At 37.8% G+C, this 24,027-nt stretch overlaps 1 pseudogene across 1 annotated transcript; it reads right to left on the reverse strand.

The window, feature by feature from the left end:
* Positions 1 to 30: 30 nt before the first annotated feature.
* Positions 31 to 23,487, reverse strand: LOC146145125 (uncharacterized; annotated as a pseudogene). The gene is made up of 3 exons (XR_014498761.1): positions 23,484 to 23,487; positions 1,073 to 1,315; positions 31 to 1,005 (listed from the first exon to the last, which is right to left on the reverse strand). The product of XR_014498761.1 is annotated as an uncharacterized LOC146145125 (transcript).
* Positions 23,488 to 24,027: the final 540 nt, after the last annotated feature.

A 24,027-nucleotide genomic window follows, 5' to 3' on the forward strand; every position in this document is an offset into this window, starting at 1 on the left:
GGAATTGATAAAATGACATAGAATTGCGAATTACAATCAGTCTTTTTATTGCGTAACCAAACAACAAAAACGACAAATAAACAAAAACGATAAATGTAACGTTAAAGCGATATAAAAGCGTCCACAAGGTTTAGAATTACACGTGGTGAACTTCTTAATGTACAAAGGCTAGAAATATTAAATAAAAACAGTGAATAGTACTTTAAAGCAATATAAAAGCGTTCACAAGGTTTAAAATTGCACGCAGTGAATTTCTTAATGTACAAGGGCTAGAAAAATTAAATAAAAACAGTGAATAGTACGTTAAAGCAATATAAAAGCGTTCACAAGGTTTAAAATTGCACGCAGTGAATTTCTTAATGTACAAGGGCTAGAAAAATTAAATAAAAATAGTGAATAGTACGTTAAAGCAATATAACAGCGTTCACAAGGTTTAAAATTGCACGCAGTGAATTTCTTAATGTACAAGGGCTAGAAAAATTAAATAAAAACAGTGAATAGTACGTTAAAGCAATATAAAAGCGTTCACAAGGTTTAAAATTGCACGCAGTGAATTTCTTAATGTACAAGGGCTAGAAAAATTAAATAAAAACAGTGAATAGTACGTTAAAGCAATATAAAAGCGTTCACAGGGTTTCGAATTGCATAGAAATATTTTTGGTAAACAAAGTGGAAATTTAAGGGGTGAAGAGCAGGTTAAACACTATAAACCGGACGCGGCAAGTTTTGCAGCCTTAGCTTGTGCTCGGGCAGCCTTTCGTTCGACCAGCCACTGCTCTCGGGGAATTTGACCTTCCACGTTCGGACAGTAGGATTGACCGTAATATTGGGAGTGGCCAGTATCCCTTGTGGGAGGCTGCCCGCACTTCTTGCACGTGTATGGCTGCCGGGATGTTGCAACAACTTTGACGGGCGGCGCGGCAGCGAACAAGCCTTGCGCCTCAGATAAAGCCTGCTCTCTTTTCCTTCTGCGGTACATGGTTGTTCTAGACATGCCCGACCAGTCTACAATAAGAAAACACTCATTAAACGGAGACCAACATTGTTGAGTGCGTTAATGATTTTAACGTACCCCTCGAGGTGGACGGTACGTCATGCGGCTTTCTCGCCCAGGTTGCCCCGCCAACTGTATCGTCCGGTTCGGACTGCTTTAATTGTTCATGTTTCCTTGCTGGCGGCGCTGTAGGTCGTTCTTCGTAGGGAGGCAAAGCTGTTGCTGCAGCAGTTGTTTCGAAACGGGGAATTCCCTGAAGCAAGGTCGTTTGGGTTTGCTTTCGAACCTTTCCCTCTTCATTTGAGCGAAATTGACAATTTCCTACGGTGGAAGTACTCAAATGTTGCACGTGAATCTATAGTCGAAACGGCATTAAAATTCGTTAAGAAATGACAAAGTCACCGTTTTGGCCAAAATCGCATTTTAGCGAAAAAAACACGATTTTCGGTTAAGCGTCAAATCTTTATTTGAGGGAAATTGACAATTTCCTACGGTAGAAGTGCTCAGATGTTGCACGTGAGTCTATGGCCGAAACGGCATCAAAATTCGTTAAGAAATGATGAAGTTACCGTTTTGGCCAAAATCGCATTTTGGCGAAAAAACTCGATTTTCGGTTAAGCGTCAAATCTTTATTTGAGCGAAATTGACAATTTCCTACAGTAGAAGTTCTCAGATGTTACACGTGATTCTATAGCCGAAACGGCATCAAAATTCGTTAAGAAATGACAAAGTTACCGTTTTGGCCAAAATCGCATTTCAGCGAAAAAACTCGATTTTCGGTTAAGCGTCAAATCTTTATTTGAGAAAAAATGACAATTTCCTACGGTAGAAGTGCTCAGATGTTACACGTGAGTCTATAGCCGAAACAGCATCAAAATTCATTAAGGAATGACAAAGTTACCGTTTTGGCCAAAATCGCATTTTAGCGAAAAAACTCGATTTTCGGTTAAGCGTCAAATCTTCATTTGAGCGAAATTGACAATATCTTACGGTGGAAGTGCTCAGATGTTGCACGTGAATCTATAGCCGAAACGGTATCAAAATTCGTTAAGAAATGACAAAGTTACCGTTTTGGCCAAAATCGCATTTTAGCGAAAAAACACGATTTTCGGTTAAGCGTCAAATCTTTTATTGAGGGAAATTGACAATTTCCTACGGTAGAAGTGCTCAGATGTTGCACGTGAGTCTATAGCCGAAACGGCATCAAAATTCGTTAAGAAATGACAAAGTTACCGTTTTGGCCACCATCGCATTTTAGCGAAAAAACTCGATTTTCGGTTAAGCGTCAAATCTTTACTTGAGCGAAATTGACAATTTCCTGCAGTATAAGTGCTCAGATTTTGCAGGTGAGTCTATAGCCGAAACGGCATCAAAATTCATTAAGGAATTACAAAATTACCGTTTTGGTCAAAATCGCATTTCAGCGAAAAAACTCGATTTTCGGTTAAGCGTCAAATCTTTATTTCAGTTAAATTGACAATTACCTACGCTGGAAGTGCTCAGATGTTGCACGTGAGTCCATAGCCGAAACGGCATCAAAATTCTTTAAGAAATGACAAAGTTATCGTTTTAGTCAAAATCGCATTTCAGCGAAAAAACTCGATTTTCGGTTAAGCGTCAAATCTTTATTTGAGCGAAATTGACAATTTCCTACTCTGGAAGTGCTCAGATGTTGCACGTGAGTCTGTAGTCGAAACGGCATCAAAATTCAATAAGAAATGACAAAGTTATCGATTTGGCCAAAATCGCATTTTAGCGAAAAAAATCGATTTTCGGTTAAGTGTTAAATCTTTATTTGAGCGAAATTGACAATTTCCTACAGTCGAAGTGCTCAGATTTTGCACGTGAGTCTATAGCCGAAACGGCATCAAAATTCGTTAAGAAATGACAAAGTTACCGTTTTGGCCACAATCGCATTTTAGCGAAAAAACTCGATTTTCGGTTAAGCGTCAAATTTTTACTTGAGCGAAATTGACAATTTCCGGCAGTAAAAGTGCTCAGATTTTGCACGTGAGTCTACAGCCGAAACGGCATCAAAATACGTTAAGAAATGATAAAGTTACCCTTTTGGCCAAAATCGCAATTTAGAGAAAAAACTCGATTTTCGGTTAAGCGTCAAATCTTTATTTCAGCGAAATTGACAATTTCCTAGAGTAGAAGTGCTCAGATGTTGCAGGTGAGTCTATAGCCGAAACGGCATCAAAATTCATTAAGGAATGACAAAGTTACCGTTTTGGCCAAAATCGCATTTCAGCGAAAAAACTCGATTTTCGGTTAAGCGTCAAATCTTTATTTCAGCAAAATTGACAATTACCTACGCTGGAAGTGCTCAGATGTTGCACGTGAGTCTATAGCCGAAACGGCATCAAAATTCATTAAGAAATGACAAAGTTATCGATTTGGCCAAAATCGCATTTTAGTCAAAAAAAATCCATTTTCGGTTAAGCGTCAAATCTTCATTTGAGCGAAATTGACAATTTCCTGCAGTAGAAGTGCTCAAATTTTGCACGTGAGTCTATAGCCGAAACGGCAATAAAATTCATTAAGAAATGACAAAGTTACCGTTTTGGCTAAAATCGCATTTCAGCGAAAAAACTCGATTTTCGGTTAAGCGCCAAATCTTTATTTCAGCGAAATTGACAATTTCCTGCGGCAGAAGTGCTCAGATGTTGCACGTAAGTCTATAGCCGAAACGGCATCAAAATTCATAAAGGAATGAAAAAGTTTTGGCTAAAATCGCATTTCAGCGAAAAAACTTGATTTTCGGTTAAGCGTCAAATCTTTATTTGAGCAAAATTGACAATTTCCTACGGAAGAAGTGCTCAGATGTTGCACGTGAGTCTATAGTTTTAACGGCATCAAAATTCATTAGGAAATGACAAAGTTACCGTTTTGGCCACAATCGCATTTTAGCGAAAAAAATCGATTTTCGGTTAAGCGTCAAATCTTTATTTGAGCGAAATTGACAATTTCCTGCAGTAGGAGTGCTCATATTTTGCACGTGATTCTATAGCCGAAACGGCATCAAAATTCGTTAAGAAATGATAAAGTTACCGTTTTGGTCAAAATCGCATTTCAGCGAAAAAACTCGATTTTCGGTTAAGCGTCAAATCTTTATTTGAGCGAAATTGACAATTTCCTACTCTGGAAGTGCTCAGATGTTGCACGTGAGTCTGTAGTGGAAACGGCATCAAAATTCATTAAGAAATGACAAAGTTATCGATTTGGCCAAAATCGCATTTTAGCGAAAAAACACGATTTTCGGTTCAGAGTCAAATCTTTATTTGGGTGAAATTGACAATTTCCTACGGTAGAAGTGCTCAGATGTTGCACGTGAGTCTATAGCCGAAACGGCATCAAAATTCGTTCAGAAATGACAAAGTTACCCTTTTGGCCAAAATCGCATTTTAGCGAAAAAAATCGATTTTCGGTTAAGTGTCAAATCTTTATTTGAGCGAAATTGACAATTTCCTACGGTAGAAGTGCTCAGATGTTGCACGTGAGTCTATAGCCGAAACGGCATCAAAATTCGTTAAGAAATGACAAAGTTACCGTTTTGGCCAAAATCGCATTTTAGCGAAAAAACTCGATTTTCGGTTAAGCGTCAAATCTCTATTTGAGCGAAATCGACGATTTCCTACGGTAGAAGTGCTCAGATGTTGCACGTGAGTCTATAGCCGAAACGGCATCAATATTCGTTAAGAAATGACAAAGTTACCGTTTTGGCCAAAATCGCATTTTAGCGAAAAAACTCGATTTTCGGTGCGTCAAATCTTTATTTGAGCGAAATCGACGATTTCCTACGGTAGAAGTGCTCAGATGTTACACGTGAGTCTATAGCCGAAACGGCATCAAAATTCGTTAAGAAATGACAAAGTTACCGTTTTGGCCAAAATCGCATTTTAGCGAAAAAACTCGATTTTCGGTTAAGCGTCAAATCTTTATTTGAGCGAAATCGACGATTTCCTACGGTAGAAGTGCTCAGATGTTGCACGTGAGTCTATAGCCGAAACGGCATCAAAATTCGTTAAGAAATGACAAAGTTACCGTTTTGGCCAAAATCGCATTTTAGCGAAAAAACTCGATTTTCGGTGCGTCAAATCTTTATTTGAGCGAAATCGACGATTTCCTACGGTAGAAGTGCTCAGATGTTGCACGTGAGTCTATAGCCGAAACGGCATCAAAATTCGTTAAGAAATGACAAAGTTACCGTTTTGGCCAAAATCGCATTTTAGCGAAAAAAATCGATTTTCGGTTAAGTGTCAAATCTTTATTTGAGCGAAATTGACAATTTCCTACAGTAAAAGTGCTCAGATTTTGCTCGTGAGTCTATAGCCGAAACGGCATCAAAATTCGTTAAGAAATGACAAAGTTACCGTTTTGGCCACAATCGAATTTTAGCGAAAAAACTCGATTTTCGGTTAAGCGTCAAATCTTTACTTTAGCGAAATTGACAATTTCCTGCCGTGGGCTCAGATTTTCCACGTGATTCTATAGCCGAAACGGCATCAAAATTCGTTAAGAAATGATAAAGTTACCGTTTTGGCCAAAATCGCATTTTAGCGAAAAAACTTGATTTTCGGTTAAGCGTCAAATCTTCATTTGAGCGAAATTGACAATATCTTACGGTGGAAGTGCTCAGATGTTGCACGTGAATCTATAGCCGAAACGGTATCAAAATTCGTTAAGAAATGACAAAGTTACCCTTTTGGACAAAATCGCATTTTAGCGAAAAAACACGATTTTCGGTTAAGCGTCAAATCTTTATTTGAGGGAAATTAACAATTTCCTACGGTAGAAGTGCTCAGATGTTGCACGTGAGTCTATAGCCGAAACGGCATCAAAATTCGTTAAGAAATGACAAAGTTACCCTTTTGGCCAAAATCGCATTTTAGCGAAAAAACTCGATTTTCGGTGCGTCAAATCTTTATTTGAGCGAAATCGACGATTTCCTGCGGTAGAAGTGCTCAGATGTTGCACGTGAGTCTATAGCCGAAACGGCATCAAAATTCGTTAAGAAATGACAAAGTTACCGTTTTGGCCAAAATCGCATTTTAGCGAAAAAACTCGATTTTCGGTTAAGCGTCAAATTATTACTTGAGCGAAATTGACAATTTCCGGCAGTAAAAGTGCTCAGATTTTGCACGTGAGTCTACAGCCGAAACGGCATCAAAATACGTTAAGAAATGATAAAGTTACCCTTTTGGCCAAAATCGCAATTTAGAGAAAAAATTCGATTTTCGGTTAAGCGTCAAATCTTTATTTCAGCGAAATTGACAATTTCCTAGAGTAGAAGTGCTCAGATGTTGCAGGTGAGTCTATAGCCGAAACGGCATCAAAATTCATTAAGGAATGACAAAGTTACCGTTTTGGCCAAAATCGCATTTCAGCGAAAAAACTCGATTTTCGGTTAAGCGTCAAATCTTTATTTCAGCAAAATTGACAATTACCTACGCTGGAAGTGCTCAGATGTTGCACGTGAGTCTATAGCCGAAACGGCATCAAAATTCGTTAAGAAATGACACAGTTACCGTTTTGGCCACAATCGCATTTTAGCGAAAAAACTCGATTTTCGGTTAAGCGTCAAATCTTTACTTTAGCGAAATTGACAATTTCCTGCCGTAAAAGGGCTCAGATTTTCCACGTGATTCTATAGCCGAAACGGCATCAAAATTCGTTAAGAAATGATAAAGTTACCGTTTTGGCCAAAATCGCATTTTAGCGAAAAAACTTGATTTTCGGTTAAGCGTCAAATCTTCATTTGAGCGAAATTGACAATATCTTACGGTGGAAGTGCTCAGATGTTGCACGTGAATCTATAGCCTAAACGGTATCAAAATTCGTTAAGAAATGACAAAGTAACCGTTTTAGCCAAAATCGCATTTTAGCGAAAAAACACGATTTTCGGTTAAGCGTCAAATCTTTATTTGAGGGAAATTAACAATTTCCTACGGTAGAAGTGCTCAGATTTTGCACGTGAGTCTACAGCCGAAACGGCATCAAAATACGTTAAGAAATGATAAAGTTACCGTTTTGGCCAAAATCGCAATTTAGCGAAAAAACTCGATTTTCGGTTAAGCATCAAATCTTTATTTCAGCGAAATTGACAATTTCCTAGAGTAGAAGTGCTCAGATGTTGCAGGTGAGTCTATAGCCGAAACGGCATCAAAATTCATTAAAAAATGACAAAGTTACCGTTTTGGCCAAAATCGCATTTCAGCGAAAAAACTCGATTTTCGGTTAAGACTCAAATCTTCATTTGAGCGAAATTGACAATTTCCTACGGTGGAAGTACTCAAATGTTGCACGTGAATCTATAGTCGAAACGGCATTAAAATTCGTTAAGAAATGACAAAGTCACCGTTTTGGCCAAAATCGCATTTTAGCGAAAAAAACACGATTTTCGGTTAAGCGTCAAATCTTTATTTGAGGGAAATTGACAATTTCCTACGGTAGAAGTGCTCAGATGTTGCACGTGAGTCTATGGCCGAAACGGCATCAAAATTCGTTAATTACCGTTTTGGCCAAAATCGCATTTTAGCGAAAAAACTCGATTTTCGGTGCGTCAAATCTTTATTTGAGCGAAATCGACGATTTCCTACGGAAGAAGTGCTGAGATGTTGCACGTGAGTCGTCCTCCCATAGCCGAAACGGCATCAAAATTCGTTAAGAAATGACAAAGTTACCGTTTTGGCCAAAATCGCATTTTAGCGAAAAAACTCGATTTTCGGTGCGTCAAATCTTTATTTGAGCGAAATCGACGATTTCCTACGGTAGAAGTGCTGAGATGTTGCACGTGAGTCTATAGCCGAAACGGCATCAAAATTCGTTAAGAAATGACAAAGTTACCGTTTTGGCCAAAATCGCATTTTAGCGAAAAAACTCGATTTTCGGTGCGTCAAATCTTTATTTGAGCGAATCGACGATTTCCTACGGTAGAAGTGCTCAGATGTTGCACGTGAGTCTATAGCCGAAACGGCATCAAAATTCGTTAAGAAATGACAAAGTTACCGTTTTGGCCAAAATCGCATTTTAGCGAAAAAACTCGATTTTCGGTGCGTCAAATCTTTATTTGAGCGAAATCGACGATTTCCTACGGTAGAAGTGCTCAGATGTTGCACGTGAGTCTATAGCCGAAACGGCATCAAAATTCGTTAAGAAATGACAAAGTTACCGTTTTGGCCAAAATCGCATTTTAGCGAAAAAACTCGATTTTCGGTTAAGCGTCAAATCTTTATTTGAGCGAAATCGACGATTTCCTACGGTAGAAGTGCTCAGATGTTGCACGTGAGTCTATAGCCGAAGCGGCATCAAAATTCGTTAAGAAATGACAAAGTTACCGTTTTGGCCAAAATCGCATTTTAGCGAAAAAACTCGATTTTCGGTTAAGCGGTCAAAATTTTATTTGAGCGAAATCGACGATTTCCTACGGTAGAAGTGCTCAGATGTTGCACGTGAGTCTATAGCCGAAGCGGCATCAAAATTCGTTAAGAAATGACAAAGTTACCGTTTTGGCCAAAATCGCATTTTAGCGAAAAAACTCGATTTTCGGTGCGTCAAATCTTTATTTGAGCGAAATCGACGATTTCCTACGGTAGAAGTGCTCAGATGTTGCACGTGAGTCTATAGCCGAAACGGCATCAAAATTCGTTAAGAAATGACAAAGTTACCGTTTTGGCCAAAATCGCATTTTAGCGAAAAAAATCGATTTTCGGTGCGTCAAATCTTTATTTGAGCGAAATCGACGATTTCCTACGGTAGAAGTGCTCAGTTGTTGCACGTGAGTCTATAGCCGAAACGGCATCAAAATTCGTTAAGAAATGACAAAGTTACCGTTTTGGCCAAAATCGCATTTCAGCGAAAAAACTCGATTTTCGGTGCGTCAAATCTTTATTTGAGCGAAATCGACGATTTCCTACGGTAGAAGTGCTCAGATGTTGCACGTGAGTCTATAGCCGAAACGGCATCAAAATTCGTTAAGAAATGACAAAGTTACCGTTTTGGCCAAAATCGCATTTTAGCGAAAAAACTCGATTTTCGGTTAAGCGTCAAATCTCTATTTGAGCGAAATCGACGATTTCCTACGGTAGAAGTGCTCAGATGTTGCACGTGAGTCTATAGCCGAAACGGCATCAAATTCGTTAAGAAATGACAAAGTTACCGTTTTGGCCAAAATCGCATTTTAGCGAAAAAACTCGATTTTCGGTGCGTCAAATCTTTATTTGAGCGAAATCGACGATTTCCTACGGTAGAAGTGCTCAGATGTTACACGTGAGTCTATAGCCGAAACGGCATCAAAATTCGTTAAGAAATGACAAAGTTACCGTTTTGGCCAAAATCGCATTTTAGCGAAAAAAACTCGATTTTCGGTTAAGCGTCAAATCTTTATTTGAGCGAAATCGACGATTTCCTACGGTAGAAGTGCTCAGATGTTGCACGTGAGTCTATAGCCGAAACGGCATCAAAATTCGTTAAGAAATGACAAAGTTACCGTTTTGGCCAAAATCGCATTTTAGCGAAAAAACTCGATTTTCCGGGCGTCAAATCTTTATTTGAGCGAAATCGACGATTTCCTACGGTAGAAGTGCTCAGATGTTGCACGTGAGTCTATAGCCGAAACGGCATCAAAATTCGTTAAAGAAATGACAAAGTTACCGTTTTGGCCAAAATCGCATTTTAGCGAAAAAAATCGATTTTCGGTTAAGTGTCAAATCTTTATTTGAGCGAAATTGACAATTTCCTACAGTAAAAGTGCTCAGATTTTGCACGTGAGTCTATAGCCGAAACGGCATCAAAATTTCGTTAAGAAATGACAAAGTTACCGTTTTGGCCACAATCGCATTTTAGCGAAAAAACTCGATTTTCGGTTAAGCGTCAAATCTTTACTTTAGCGAAATTGACAATTTCCTGCCGTAGAAGGGCTCAGATTTTCCACGTGATTCTATAGCCGAAACGGCATCAAAATTCGTTAAGAAATGATAAAGTTACCGTTTTGGCCAAAATCGCATTTTAGCGAAAAAACTTGATTTTCGGTTAAGCGTCAAATCTTCATTTGAGCGAAATTGACAATATCTTACGGTGGAAGTGCTCAGATGTTGCACGTGAATCTATAGCCGAAACGGTATCAAAATTCGTTAAGAAATGACAAAGTTACCCTTTTGGCCAAAATCGCATTTTAACGAAAAAACACGATTTTCGGTTAAGCGTCAAATCTTTATTTCAGCAAAATTGACAATTACCTACGCTGGAAGTGCTCAGATGTTGCACGTGAATCTATAGCCGAAACGGTATCAAAATTCGTTAAGAAATGACAAAGTAACCGTTTTAGCCAAAATCGCATTTTAGCGAAAAAACACGATTTTCGGTTAAGCGTCAAATCTTTATTTCAGCGAAATTGACAATTTCCTAGAGTAGAAGTGCTCAGATGTTGCAGGTGAGTCTATAGCCGAAACGGCATCAAAATTCATTAAGGAATGACAAAGTTACCCTTTTGGCCAAAATCGCATTTCAGCGAAAAAACTCGATTTTCGGTTAAGCGTCAAATCTTTATTTCAGCAAAATTGACAATTACCTACGCTGGAAGTGCTCAGATGTTGCACGTGAATCTATAGCCGAAACGGTATCAAAATTCGTTAAGAAATGACAAAGTAACCGTTTTAGCCAAAATCGCATTTTAGCGAAAAAACACGATTTTCGGTTAAGCGTCAAATCTTTATTTGAGGGAAATTAACAATTTCCTCCGGTAGAAGTGCTCAGATGTTGCACGTGAGTCTATAGCCGAAACGGCATCAAAATTCGTTAAGAAATGACAAAGTTACCGTTTTGGCCACAATCGCATTTTAGCGAAAAAAACTCGATTTTCGGTTAAGCGTCAAATCTTTACTTGAGCGAAATTGACAATTTCCTGCAGTAAAAGTGCTCAGATTTTGCACGTGAGTCTACGGCCGAAACGGCATCAAAATACGTTAAGAAATGATAAAGTTACCGTTTTGGCCAAAATCGCAATTTAGCGAAAAAACTCGATTTTCGGTTAAGCATCAAATCTTTATTTCAGCGAAATTGACAATTTCCTAGAGTAGAAGTGCTCAGATGTTGCAGGTGAGTCTATAGCCGAAACGGCATCAAAATTCATTAAAAAATGACAAAGTTACCGTTTTGGCCAAAATCGCATTTCAGCGAAAAAACTCGATTTTCGGTTAAGACTCAAATCTTCATTTGAGCGAAATTGACAATTTCCTATGGTGGAAGTACTCAAATGTTGCACGTGAATCTATAGTCGAAACGGCATCAAAATTCGTTAAGAAATGACAAAGTTACCGTTTTGGCCAAAATCGCATTTTTAGCGAAAAAACTCGATTTTCGGTGCGTCAAATCTTTATTTGAGCGAAATCGACGATTTCCTGCGGTAGAAGTGCTCAGATGTTGCACGTGAGTCTATAGCCGAAACGGCATCAAAATTCGTTAAGAAATGACAAAGTTACCGTTTTGGCCAAAATCGCATTTTAGCGAAAAAACTCGATTTTCGGTTAAGCGTCAAATTTTTACTTGAGCGAAATTGACAATTTCCGGCAGTAAAAGTGCTCAGATTTTGCACGTGAGTCTACAGCCGAAACGGCATCAAAATTCGTTAAGAAATGATAAAGTTACCCTTTTGGCCAAAATCGCAATTTAGAGAAAAAACTCGATTTTCGGTTAAGCGTCAAATCTTTATTTCAGCGAAATTGACAATTTCCTAGAGTAGAAGTGCTCAAATGTTGCAGGTGAGTCTATAGCCGAAACGGCATCAAAATTCATTAAGGAATGACAAAGTTACCCTTTTGGCCAAAATCGCATTTCAGCGAAAAAACTCGATTTTCGGTTAAGCGTCAAATCTTTATTTCAGCAAAATTGACAATTACCTACGCTGGAAGTGCTCAGATGTTGCACGTGAGTCTATAGCCGAAACGGCATCAAAATTCGTTAAGAAATGACAAAGTTACCGTTTTGGCCACAATCGCATTTTAGCGAAAAAACTCGATTTTCGGTTAAGCGTCAAATCTTTACTTTAGCGAAATTGACAATTTCCTGCCGAAAAAGGGCTCAGATTTTCCACGTGATTCTATAGCCGAAACGGCATCAAAATTCGTTAAGAAATGATAAAGTTACCGTTTTGGCCAAAATCGCATTTTAGCGAAAAAACTTGATTTTCGGTTAAGCGTCAAATCTTCATTTGAGCGAAATTGACAATATCTTACGGTGGAAGTGCTCAGATGTTGCACGTGAATCTATAGCCGAAACGGTATCAAAATTCGTTAAGAAATGACAAAGTAACCGTTTTAGCCAAAATCGCATTTAGCGAAAAAACACGATTTTCGGTTAAGCGTCAAATCTTTATTTGAGGGAAATTAACAATTTCCTACGGTAGAAGTGCTCTGATGTTGCACGTGAGTCTATAGCCGAAACGGCATCAAAATTCGTTAAGAAATGACAAAGTTACCGTTTTGGCCACAATCGCATTTTAGCGAAAAAACTCGATTTTCGGTGAAGCGTCAAATCTTTACTTGAGCGAAATTGACAATTTCCTGCAGTAAAAGTGCTCAGATTTTGCACGTGAGTCTATAGCCGAAACGGCATCAAAATACGTTAAGAAATGATAAAGTTACCGTTTTGGCCAAAATCGCAATTTAGCGAAAAAACTCGATTTTCGGTTAAGCATCAAATCTTTATTTCAGCGAAATTGACAATTTCCTAGAGTAGAAGTGCTCAGATGTTGCAGGTGAGTCTATAGCCGAAACGGCATCAAAATTCATTAAAAAATGACAAAGTTACCGTTATGGCCAAAATCGCATTTCAGCGAAAAACTCGATTTTCGGTTAAGACTCAAATCTTCATTTGAGCGAAATTGACAATTTCCCTATGGTGGAAGTACTCAAATGTTGCACGTGAATCTATAGTCGAAACGGCATCAAAATTCGTTAAGAAATGACAAAGTCACCGTTTTGGCCAAAATCGCCATTTTAGCGAAAAAAACACGATTTTCGGTTAAGCGTCAAATCTTTATTTGAGGGAAATTGACAATTTCCTACGGTAGAAGTGCTCAGATGTTGCACGTGAGTCTATGGCCGAAACGGCATCAAAATTCGTTAAGAAATGATAAAGTTACCGTTTTGGCCAAAATCGCATTTTGGCGAAAAAACTCGATTTTCGGTTAAGCGTCAATCTTTATTTGAGCGAAATTGACAATTTCCTACAGTAGAAGTTCTCAGATGTTACACGTGATTCTATAGCCGAAACGGCATCAAAATTCGTTAAGAAATGACAAAGTTACCGTTTTGGCCAAAATCGCATTTCAGCGAAAAAACTCGATTTTCGGTTAAGCGTCAAATCTTTATTTGAGAAAAAATGACAATTTCCTACGGTAGAAGTGCTCAGATGTTGCACGTGAGTCTATAGCCGAAACAGCATCAAAATTCATTAAGGAATGACAAAGTTACCGTTTTGGCCAAAATCGCATTTAGCGAAAAAACTCGATTTTCGGTTAAGCGTCAAATCTTCATTTGAGCGAAATTGGACAATATCTTACGGTGGAAGTGCTCAGATGTTGCACGTGAATCTATAGCCGAAACGGTATCAAAATTCGTTAAGAAATGACAAAGTTACCGTTTTGGCCAAAATCGCATTTTAGCGAAAAAACACGATTTTCGGTTAAGCGTCAAATCTTTTATTGAGGGAAATTGACAATTTCCTACGGTAGAAGTGCTCAGATGTTGCACGTGAGTCTATAGCCGAAACGGCATCAAAATTCGTTAAGAAATGACAAAGTTACCGTTTTGGCCACCATCGCATTTTAGCGAAAAAACTCGATTTTCGGTTAAGCGTCAAATCTTTACTTGAGCGAAATTGACAATTTCCTGCAGTATAAGTGCTCAGATTTTGCAGGTGAGTCTATAGCCGAAACGGCATCAAAATTCATTAAGGAATTACAAAATTACCGTTTTGGTCAAAATCGCATTTCAGCGAAAAAACTCGATTTTCGGTTAAGCGTCAAATCTTTATTTCAGCAAAATTGACAATTACCTACGCTGGAAGTGCTCAGATGTTGCACGTGAGTCCATAGCCGAAACGGCATCAAAATTCTTTAAGAAATGACAAAGTTATCGTTTTAGTCAAAATCGCATTTCAGCGAAAAAACTCGATTTTCGGTTAAGCGTCAAATCTTTATTTGAGCGAAATTGACAATTTCCTACTCTGGAAGTGCTCAGATGTTGCACGTGAGTCTGTAGTCGAAACGGCATCAAAATTCAATAAGAAATGACAAAGTTATCGATTTGGCCAAAATCGCATTTTAGCGAAAAAAATCGATTTTCGGTTAAGTGTCAAATCTTTATTTGAGCGAAATTGACAATTTCCTACAGTCGAAGTGCTCAGATTTTGCACGTGAGTCTATAGCCGAAACGGCATCAAAATTCGTTAAGAAATGACAAAGTTACCGTTTTGGCCACAATCGCATTTTAGCGATAAAACTCGATTTTCGGTTAAGCGTCAAATTTTTACTTGAGCGAAATTGACAATTTCCGGCAGTAAAAGTGCTCAGATTTTGCACGTGAGTCTACAGCCGAAACGGCATCAAAATACGTTAAGAAATGATAAAGTTACCCTTTTGGCCAAAATCGCAATTTAGAGAAAAAACTCGATTTTCGGTTAAGCGTCAAATCTTTATTTCAGCGAAATTGACAATTTCCTAGAGTAGAAGTGCTCAGATGTTGCAGGTGAGTCTATAGCCGAAACGGCATCAAAATTCATTAAGGAATGACAAAGTTACCGTTTTGGCCAAAATCGCATTTCAGCGAAAAAACTCGATTTTCGGTTAAGCGTCAAATCTTTATTTCAGCAAAATCGACAATTACCTACGCTGGAAGTGCTCAGATGTTGCACGTGAGTCTATAGCCGAAACGGCATCAAAATTCATTAAGAAATGACAAAGTTATCGATTTGGCCAAAATCGCATTTTAGTGAAAAAAAATCCATTTTCAGTTAAGCGTCAAATCTTCATTTGAGCGAAATTGACAATTTCCTGTAGTATAAGTGCTCAGATTTTGCACGTGAGTCTATAGCCGAAACGGCAATAAAATTCATAAAGGAATGACAAAGTTACTGTTTTGGCTAAAATCGCATTTCAGCGAAAAAACTTGATTTTCGGTTAAGCGTCAAATCTTTATTTGAGCAAAATTGACAATTTCCTAGGGTAGAAGTGCTCAGATGTTGCACGTGAGTCTATAGTTTTAACGGCATCAAAATTCATTAGGAAATGACAAAGTTACCGTTTTGGCCACAATCGCATTTTAGCGAAAAAAATCGATTTTCGGTTAAGCGTCAAATCTTTATTTGAGCGAAATTGACAATTTCCTGCAGTAGGAGTGCTCATATTTTGCACGTGATTCTATAGCCGAAACGGCATCAAAATTCGTTAAGAAATGATATAGTTATCGTTTTGGTCAAAATCGCATTTCAGCGAAAAAACTCGATTTTCGGTTAAGCGTCAAATCTTTATTTGAACGAAATCGACGATTTCCTACGGTAGAAGTGCTCAGATGTTGCATGTGAGTCTATAGCCGAAACGGCATCAAAATACGTTAAGAAATGATAAAGTTACCGTTTTGGCCAAAATCGCATTTTAGCGAAAAAACTCGATTTCGGTTAAGCGTCAAATCTTTATTTCAGCGAAATTGACAATTTCCTAGAGTAGAAGTGCTCAGATGTTGCAGGTGAGTCTATAGCCGAAACGGCATCAAAATTCATTAACGAATGACAAAGTTACCGTTTTGGCCAAAATCGCATTTCAGCGAAAAAACTCGATTTTCGGTTAAGCGTCAAATCTTTATTTCAGCAAAAATGACAATTACCTACGCTGGAAGTGCTCAGATGTTGCACGTGAGTCCATAGCCGAAACGGCATCAAAATTCTTTAAGAAATGACAAAGTTATCGTTTTGGTCAAAATCGCATTTCAGCGAAAAAACTCGATTTTCGGTTAAGCGTCAAATCTTTATTTGAGCGAAATTGACAATTTCCTACTCTGGAAGTGCTCAGATGTTGCACGTGAGTCTGTAGTCGAAAGGGCATCAAAATTCATTAAGAAATGACAAAGTTATCGATTTGGCCAAAGTCGCATTTTAGCGAAAAAACACGATTTTCGGTTAAGCGTCAAATCTTTATTTGAGGGAAATTGACAATTTCCTACGGTAGAAGTGCTCAGATGTTGCACGTGAGTCTATAGCCGAAACGGCATCAAAATTCGTTCAGAAATGACAAAGTTACCCTTTTGGCCAAAATCACATTTTAGCGAAAAAAATCGATTTTCGGTTAAGTGTCAAATCTTTATTTGAGCGAAATTGACAATTTCCTACAGTAAACGTGCTCAGATTTTGCACGTGAGTCTATAGCCGAAACGGCATCAAAATTCGTTAAGAAATGACGGAGCTACCGTTTTGGCCACAATCGCATTTTAGCGAAAAAACTCGATTTTCGGTTCAGCGTCAAATCTTTACTTAAGCGAAATTGACAATTTCCTGCCGTAGAAGGGCTCAGATTTTCCACGTGATTTTATAGCCGAAACGGCATCAAAATTCGTTAAGAAATGATAAAGTTACCGTTTTGGCCAAAATCGCATTTTAGCGAAAAAACTTGATTTTCGGTTAAGCGTCAAATCTTCATTTGAGCGAAATTGACAATATCTTACGGTGGAAGTGCTCAGATGTTGCACGTGAATCTATAGCCGAAACGGTATCAAAATTCGTTAAGAAATGACAAAGTTACCCTTTTGGCCAAAATCGCATTTTAGCGAAAAAACACGATTTTCGGTTAAGCGTCAAATCTTTATTTGAGGGAAATTAACAATTTCCTACGGTAGAAGTGCTCAGATGTTGCACGTGAGTCTATAGCCGAAACGGCATCAAAATTCGTTAAGAAATGACAAAGTTACCCTTTTGGCCAAAATCGCATTTTAGCGAAAAAAATCGATTTTCGGTTAAGTGTCAAATCTTTATTTGAGCGAAATTGACAATTTCCTACAGTCGAAGTGCTCAGATTTTGCACGTGAGTCTATAGCCGAAACGGCATCAAAATTCGTTAAGAAATGACAAAGTTACCGTTTTGGCCACAATCGCATTTTAGCGAAAAAACTCGATTTTCGGTTAAGCGTCAAATTTTTACTTGAGCGAAATTGACAATTTCCGGCAGTAAAAGTGCTCAGATTTTGCACGTGAGTTTACAGCCGAAACGGCATCAAAATACGTTAAGAAATGATAAAGTTACCCTTTTGGCCAAAATCGCAATTTAGAGAAAAAACTCGATTTTCGGTTAAGCGTCAAATCTTTATTTCAGCGAAATTGACAATTTCCTAGAGTAGAAGTGCTCAGATGTTGCAGGTGAGTCTATAGCCGAAACGGCATCAAAATTCATTAAGGAATGACAAAGTTACCGTTTTGGCCAAAATCGCATTTCAGCGAAAAAACTCGATTTTCGGTTAAGCGTCAAATCTTTATTTCAGCAAAATTGACAATTACCTACGCTGAAAGTGCTCAGATGTTGCACGTGAGTCTATAGCCGAAACGGCATCAAAATTCATTAAGAAATGACAAAGTTATCGATTTGGCCAAAATCGCATTTTAGTCAAAAAAAATCCATTTTCGGTTAAGCGTCAAATCTTCATTTGAGCGAAATTGACAATTTCCTGTAGTAGAAGTGCTCAGATTTTGCACGTGAGTCTATAGCCGAAACGGCAATAAAATTCATTAAGAAATGACAAAGTTACCGTTTTGGCTAAAATCGCATTTCAGCGAAAAAACTCGATTTTCGGTTAAGCGCCAAATCTTTATTTCAGCGAAATTGACAATTTCCTGCGGCAGAAGTGCTCAGATGTTGCACGTAAGTCTATAGCCGAAACGGCATCAAAATTCATAAAGGAATGACAAAGTTACTGTTTTGGCTAAAATCGCATTTCAGCGAAAAAACTTGATTTTCGGTTAAGCGTCAAATCTTTATTTGAGCAAAATTGACAATTTCCTACGGTAGAAGTGCTCAGATGTTGCACGTGAGTCTATAGTTTTAACGGCATCAAAATTCATTAGGAAATGACAAAGTTACCGTTTTGGCCACAATCGCATTTTAGCGAAAAAAATCGATTTTCGGTTAAGCGTCAAATCTTTATTTGAGCGAAATTGACAATTTCCTGCAGTAGGAGTGCTCATATTTTGCACGTGATTCTATAGCCGAAACGGCATCAAAATTCGTTAAGAAATGATAAAGTTATCGTTTTGGTCAAAATCGCATTTCAGCGAAAAAAATCGATTTTCGGTTAAGCGTCAAATCTTTATTTGAGCAAAATTGACAATTTCCTACGGTAGAAGTGCTCAGATGTTGCACGTGAGTCTATAGTTTTAACGGCATCAAAATTCGTTAAGAAATGATAAAGTTATCGTTTTGGTCAAAATCGCATTTCAGCGAAAAAACTCGATTTTCGGTTCAGAGTCAAATCTTTATTTGAGCGAAATTGACAATTTCCTACTCTGGAAGTGCTCAGATGTTGCACGTGAGTCTGTAGTCGAAACGGCATCAAAATTCATTAAGAAATGACAAAGTTATCGATTTGGCCAAAATCGCATTTTAGCGAAAAAACACGATTTTCGGTTCAGAGTCAAATCTTTATTTGGGTGAAATTGACAATTTCCTACGGTAGAAGTGCTCAGATGTTGCACGTGAGTCTATAGCCGAAACGGCATCAAAATTCGTTCAGAAATGACAAAGTTACCCTTTTGGCCAAAATCGCATTTTAGCGAAAAAAATCGATTTTCGGTTAAGTGTCAAATCTTTATTTGAGCGAAATTGACAATTTCCTACAGTAAAAGTGCTCAGATTTTGCACGAGAGTCTATAGCCGAAACGGCATTAAAATTCGTTAAGAAATGACAAAGTTACCGTTTTGGCCACAATCGCATTTTAGCGAAAAAACTCGATTTTCGGTTAAGCGTCAAATCTTTACTTTAGCGAAATTGACAATTTCCTGCAGTAGAAGGGTTCAGATTTTCCACGTGATTCTATAGCCGAAACGGCATCAAAATTCGTTAAGAAATGACAAAGTTACCGTTTTGGCCAAAATCGCATTTTAGCGAAAAAACTTGATTTTCGGTTAAGCGTCAAATCTTCATTTGAGCGAAATTGACAATATCTTACGGTGGAAGTGCTCAGATGTTGCACGTGAATCTATAGCCGAAACGGTATCAAAATTCGTTAAGAAATGACAAAGTTACCCTTTTGGCCAAAATCGCATTTTAGCGAAAAAACATGATTTTCGGTTAAGCGTCAAATCTTTATTTGAGGGAAATTAACAATTTCCTACGGTAGAAGTGCTCAGATGTTGCACGTGAGTCTATAGCCGAAACGGCAATAAAATTCATTAAGAAATGACAAAGTTACCGTTTTGGCTAAAATCGCATTTCAGCGAAAAAACTCGATTTTCGGTTAAGCGCCAAATCTTTATTTCAGCGAAATTGACAATTTCCTGCGGCAGAAGTGCTCAGATGTTGCACGTAAGTCTATAGCCGAAACGGCATCAAAATTCATAAAGGAATGACAAAGTTACTGTTTTGGCTAAAATCGCATTTCAGCGAAAAAACTTGATTTTCGGTTAAGCGTCAAATCTTTATTTGAGCAAAATTGACAATTTCCTACGGTAGAAGTGCTCAGATGTTGCACGTGAGTCTATAGTTTTAACGGCATCAAAATTCATTAGGAAATGACAAAGTTACCGTTTTGGCCACAATCGCATTTTAGCGAAAAAAATCGATTTTCGGTTAAGCGTCAAATCTTTATTTGAGCGAAATTGACAATTTCCTGCAGTAGGAGTGCTCATATTTTGCACGTGATTCTATAGCCGAAACGGCATCAAAATTCGTTAAGAAATGATAAAGTTATCGTTTTGGTCAAAATCGCATTTCAGCGAAAAAACTCGATTTTCGGTTAAGCGTCAAATCTTTATTTGAGCGAAATTGACAATTTCCTACTCTGGAAGTGCTCAGATGTTGCACGTGAGTCTGTAGTCGAAACGGCATCAAAATTCATTAAGAAATGACAAAGTTATCGATTTGGCCAAAATCGCATTTTAGCGAAAAAACACGATTTTCGGTTCAGAGTCAAATCTTTATTTGGGTGAAATTGACAAGTTCCTACGGTAGAAGTGCTCAGATGTTGCACGTGAGTCTATAGCCGAAACGGCATCAAAATTCGTTCAGAAATGACAAAGTTACCCTTTTGGCCAAAATCGCATTTTAGCGAAAAAAATAGATTTTCGGTTAAGTGTCAAATCTTTATTTGAGCGAAATTGACAATTTTCTACAGTAAAAGTGCTCAGATTTTGCACGAGAGTCTATAGCCGAAACGGCATCAAAATTCGTTAAGAAATGACAAAGTTACCGTTTTGGCCACAATCGCATTTTAGCGAAAAAACTCGATTTTTGGTTAAGCGTCAAATCTTTACTTTAGCGAAATTGACAATTTCCTGCAGTAGAAGGGTTCAGATTTTCCACGTGATTCTATAGCCGAAACGGCATCAAAATTCGTTAAGAAATGATAAAGTTACCGTTTTGGCCAAAATCGCATTTTAGCGAAAAAACTTGATTTTCGGTTAAGCGTCAAATCTTCAATTGAGCGAAATTGACAATATCTTACGGTGGAAGTGCTCAGATGTTGCACGTGAATCTATAGCCGAAACGGTATCAAAATTCGTTAAGAAATGACAAAGTTACCCTTTTGGCCAAAATCGCATTTTAGCGAAAAAACATGATTTTCGGTTAAGCGTCAAATCTTTATTTGAGGGAAATTAACAATTTCCTACGGTAGAAGTGCTCAGATGTTGCACGTGAGTCTATAGCCGAAACGGCATCAAAATTCGTTAAGAAATGACAAAGTTACCCTTTTGGCCAAAATCGCATTTTAGCGAAAAAAATCGATTTTCGGTTAAGTGTCAAATCTTTATTTGAGCGAAATTGACAATTTCCTACAGTCGAAGTGCTCAGATTTTGCACGTGATTCTATAGCCGAAACGGCATCAAAATTCGTTAAGAAATGACAAAGTTACCGTTTTGGCCACAATCGCATTTTAGCGAAAAAACTCGATTTTCGGTTAAGCGTCAAATCTTTACTTGAGCGAAATTGACAATTTCCTGCAGTAATAGTGCTCAGATTTTGCACGTGATTCTACAGCCGAAACGGCATCAAAATACGTTAAGAAATGATAAAGTTACCGTTTTGGCCAAAATCGCAATTTAGCGAAAAAACTCGATTTTCGGTTAAGCGTCAAATCTTTATTTCAGCGAAATTGACAATTTCTTAGTGTAGAAGTGCTCAGATGTTGCAGGTGAGTCTATATCCGAAACGGCATCAAAATTCATCAAGGAATGACAAAGTTACCGTTTTGGCCAAAATCGCATTTCAGCGAAAAAACTCGATTTTCGGTTAAGCGTCAAATCTTTATTTCAGCAAAATTGACAATTACCTACAGTCGAAGTGCTCAGATTTTGCACGTGAGTCTATAGCTGAAACGGCATCAAAATTCATTAAGAAATGACAAAGTTATCGATTTGGCCAAAATCGCATTTTAGCGAAAAAATTCCATTTTCGGTTAATCGTCCAATCTTTATTTCAGCGAAATTGACAATTTCCTACGGTGGAAGTGCTCAGATGTTGCACGTGGGTCTAATCGTGATTTTTCCTCCTGGCAACATCCGGCCAAAACGATTTGATATTGCCAACTGCCCCAATAATCACCTATATTAACATAAAGACGTTTGTCACACCTTTCTAATGATACCCCATTTGTCATAATTTTTGCTTGGTTGAGTAGTTCAGTCGGCGATAGCCGATAATCGATATTAATATTCATAACCGTTCGCGGCAAATTTTCAAACGGCTCTAGATTGCTCAATTCAATTTGAATTTGAACGAGATTTTCACTCGCTGCTTTTGTCTACTTTATCTGCTTAAGGAAAGAAATTTTGAAGAAAAAACTTAAAAGTTTTAAAAATTCATATTTACAACTACATAGGCGAAATGTGGTGATTTTTCAGCCTGGCAACATACGGCCAAAACGATTTGATATTGCCAACTGCCCCAATAATCACCTATATTAACATAAAGACGTTTGTCACACCTTTCTAATGATACCCCATTTGTCATAATTTTTGCTTGGAGAAGTGGTTCAGTCGGCGATAGCCGATAATCGATATTAATATTCATAACCGATCGCGGCAAATTTTCAAATAGCTCTAAATTGCTCAATTCAATTTGAATTTGAACGAGATTTTCACACGCTGCTTTTGTCTACTCTTTCTTCTTAAGGAAAGAAATTTTGAAGAAAAAAATTAAAGTTTTAAAAATTCATATTTACAAACAGCCCTATTTAGTTACAATTTTCCTAGCTTAAGATAAACGATAAAATTTATCCACCGTTCGAACTATTTTTTATCCATGTTTTATCTCATTGGATAACAAGCTAGCAATAGGGGGACTCAAACTCTTTTGCGCAAATCAAAAATGTTTTAATATTGCCGTTGTATTGTGTGTCATCACAGCTTTTGAAATACGTTTGTAAAATTCAGCTCGTGCACCAGCAATTGATTATGTTGAATTTACAGTTTTAAACCCATTTTCCGGCGACCAACCTTACTATTTTCAAGTTGTCTCAGCGAGATTTAATTGAAAACGCCGAATTGCTTTTCGTAAAAAGGGGTGGCAGCTGAAAAAATGTTAAGAACCACTGGTCTATAGCATAAACCTCAGCAGATGCTTTAATTTTTCTTTATTATTCTTTAAATTTAGACAACAATAAGAAAAATAAGCTATACATTATAATGCTGAAGAGGATAACTCTGTTTACTGATGAGCTACGCCAGAAGTATCCCTGTTTCAAGAAAGGACGTGATTTATGCAATACTTGTGGATGTGGCACGTTTTTCTCAAACGTAACAATTCCACTTTCGTTTTACTTGCAGGAAAGAAAATGTCCTCTTTTTGGGTGCGGAAAATATAGTAGCCCTATAATAACAGTGTTATCAGTGAAGATTGGTAATGACAGTGTTATGAATAAAGATTGGTAAAGCTTTCTTAGTTGGAATTTGGTGATGCCTTCTTTCTTCTGTTTCACCTTGAAGTGCATAGAACAGTGTTTTTTAACCAGATGGAGGTAGGACGCCTAACAATGCGCCAAACCTTTTCATTTGAATATTTAAATGTTTTTTGGTGATTTTAATAGTTTCACTTCAATATTTAACTGTTTTACAGTGATTTTAATGGTTTAGTTTTGGTTTGGCACCACTCCTACAGCTGTACAAACTCTGCGTTTGGCCTACTTCAACATTATTTTATGCGCTCCGCGCGAAGCTTCCTTTTTCTACTTTTGTCTTTTGTAAGCACAAAGTATTTTCAATGCCGTTGCATATTTCCTTTCTATTATTAATACCCATGCCATCGAAGGTATAACGGCCTTATTCAAAATACACTTTTGCTAACTTATAGATAAACTATAGAAGTTATCCCCTATCGAACTATTTTTTATCCATATTTTGACTACGATAACAGGCTAGCAATAGGTGGACTCGACCTTTTTGCGCTAATCTGTAATGTTTTTTGCCATAACGCCCTTGTATTGTGTGTCGTCACCTCTTTTGAAACTCGACAAAGCAATGTTTAACTTTTACACTTGACATTGCCTTACAGCTGTGGAGTCAATGCCCTCACAACACGTTTGTCAAAATCCGGTCGAGTCGAGCACGATCAATTTGTTGTGTGCTCAATGCAAAAAGCTTCCTAAATTACCTACAGTTTTGCAAATTCAACCAAATAAAGCTCAAATTTTGGCCGATTCGTGCGGCCAACAATACACTTCACTATTTTCAGGTTATCTCGCTAATATTTAATTAAAAAATGCCAATTCTATTTCGTAGGGGTGCGCAAGGCATAGGGAAATTACCAAAGGTCGGCGTGGTAAAATAAAGGTTAACAAC

This window comes from Ascidiella aspersa, chromosome 5 (genome assembly GCF_963924565.1).
Source record: "Ascidiella aspersa chromosome 5, kaAscAspe10.2, whole genome shotgun sequence".
NCBI lineage: Eukaryota > Metazoa > Chordata > Ascidiacea > Phlebobranchia > Ascidiidae > Ascidiella > Ascidiella aspersa.